Source organism: Suricata suricatta, chromosome 16 (assembly GCF_006229205.1).
Source record: "Suricata suricatta isolate VVHF042 chromosome 16, meerkat_22Aug2017_6uvM2_HiC, whole genome shotgun sequence".
NCBI classification, from domain to species: Eukaryota; Metazoa; Chordata; class Mammalia; order Carnivora; family Herpestidae; genus Suricata; species Suricata suricatta.
The window spans coordinates 3,715,669-3,718,058 of NC_043715.1; the positions used below are offsets into that span (position 1 = coordinate 3,715,669).

General features: G+C 57.7%; 1 non-coding gene across 1 annotated transcript; it reads right to left on the minus strand.

Moving 5' to 3' along the window:
* Positions 1-329: 329 nt before the first annotated feature.
* Positions 330-434, minus strand: LOC115281305. Its single transcript, XR_003904220.1, has one exon. It is a non-coding gene; the product is annotated as a U6 spliceosomal RNA (small nuclear RNA).
* Positions 435-2,390: the final 1,956 nt, after the last annotated feature.

Genomic DNA, 2,390 nt, shown 5'->3' on the forward strand with positions numbered 1-2,390 from the left:
CCCTCCCGTCCCCTCCCCTCCAGAGACCGGAGGTCCCTCACTTCCCACGGCGCTCAAAGCCACCGAAAGGTCACCCTGACCCCTCAGCCAGGGACTTCAACCGCAGGTGAGCCCGCTCGAGCTCCGAGTAGGGACCCTAGACCTCGCCCCCTCCACCCTACACTGAACACCGCTTAGGGCTGGCTTCTGGGGTTTCTGCTAAGTCACCAAGAGGTCACCTTGTCGTTAAGGAGCAAGGGGAGGGGCATCTCACCATATAAATACACACGAGAGAGGTTCTACGTGGATCAAGACCCGGGAGTCCTGCCTGGCCACCTTTCTAAAGCACAAAAAAGTCAGCACTTAACATCTTCACGAATCTGCGTGTCATCCTTGTGCAGGGGCCATGCTAATCGTCTCTGTCTCGTTCCCTGTCTCGTTCCGATTTCAGTACGTGTGCCGCCGAAGCGAGCACAACATGTAACATCTAACACGTGGAAACCACCACCCAGGGAGCCTCACACACAAACAAGGTGCGAAGACGGGCTCCGTGCGTCCCGACGGCAGGGAGATGACGGCGAGCCTCGGCGCTGCTTCTACGTTCCTTCCTGCTGGTCTTCAGCAAACGGGGTTCGGACGTGGGGGAGGAGCAAACTCAAAACGTACAAGGACGGTGAAGTCAGAGCTCTGGTTCTTGCAGAGTGAGAAAAAAAAACCCCAACCCCCCACGGAGGCCCATGGCACTTATTTGTCAAGATCACAAGCCGGGATCCGGGTGTCCTCCCAGCCAGAACACGGTGCTGCTGGGTCCCGGGGTGACTGCCCCCAAATCCCGTCTGTGGGGCTGCGGCCGGCATCCACAGCACCCGGAGTCTGCAGTTCAAGGGCCACCTGCAGGGGGGGACGCCCCCCTCGATGGGCGGAGAAGACCCTTTTCTCCCATCCTCGGCTGGACTGCCCACGGCACAGTGGTCTCCATCTTGGCACCTCGGATGGCTGTCATGGGTCCCACTGCTGTGCCCAGGCAGGTGCCGCTCCTCGGTCACGAGGCTCTTTTCCACTGACCCCTACGAAGGGCTCTGAAACCTGTTGTACCACAGCGAGGCAACCCCCAATCACGTGTTTAGTTTATGAAAAGAAACTTATCACACGTACCTTTCAGAGAACGCTCCTCACGCTGAGTATTAGATTCTAAGCCAGGTAAATGACAAAGGGCCTTCAGAATGACAAGAGTGACGTCACGCAGCGGGCTGGGCAGGGCGCTGCACGGAATCCAGGAATCCACGAGGCCCAAGAAAATCAGAAGGGCGGCCGCCGCCGCACCCCTACCCGCGGACACGCCCTGGTAGTCCAAAATAAAAGAGCTGGCTCACATTAAACATTGATGGTGCTTCTCTTCCCAAGGTCAATGCCATCCTGCTCCCCAAGGCACATGTGGACTCTTCCCCGCCTGCCCCTGGAGCCTGGTCGGACAACCAGCCACCTCTTTGTTCATGAGTTGAGGCTGAGCTGGGGAGAAAAAAGACCACGTGTTCCATGCCTTCTAAAGGGTCTTCAAATAATGAAATCTTTCCTGGAATAGGAAGGAGGTGGACTATCCCAAAGTCAGGGGGAAGTTTTGCAAAAGACGTTTTGTGGAGGGTCGCACTAGATAGGAGACAAAAAATGGGTTTCAGGCTCAAGAAGTTTGGAAAATGCTGGGTTGATGGAACGCTAAGCTAACTAATGCAGGACTTCTCAGAGCCTTTAATACACCGAAGTATGGTGGAGCTCCAAGAGGAGCCTACAAGGTTTTTGGTTTGTCAGTATGCCTTGCAGAACCTCCCAACAAGCCCCTGGGGACCTCCACGTGCACAGAGCTAGCTGAGTCAGCGGACCGCTCCCCCCACTCACAGACGGCAACCGTGCGGGTGCTGAAACTTTCACCGCTCAAGCCGCTCAAGATCACAGTAATCCTTTACGGGAAAGGAAAAGAAGGACACAGGAGGCAATTCTGTTTTTGAAGGAAATAACGGAGACGCACAGGCTAATCAAGGTGAAGGACCCATTTTGGGGTGTTCTCATCTCCGCAACCACATCTGTCGGGGCATCGACGGCAAACGCCTCCCTCGGCTCGTGATAAAAAACGAGAGTGCGCTTTTCCTCCCGTCGCCCCTGTGTCCACAGCGGCGTGGGCAGGAGTCCCCAACTCGCCTCCGAGGGCACGCGCCCTTAGGGACGCCTGCAGGGACCCGTCCGGGACTGTCACGTGTCTCCGGGAGGGGCGGAGGGCGCAGACTGAAGCGGCCGCGCCCTGCGATCCTGACCCGCCGCCTGAGTGCGGGGTCAGCCAGGACTTGCGAAGGAAATGACTGAGCAGCCCACGGCTGAGCTGGGGGGACCTGCCGGCCTCCTGGGGAGCGACGTGCGCT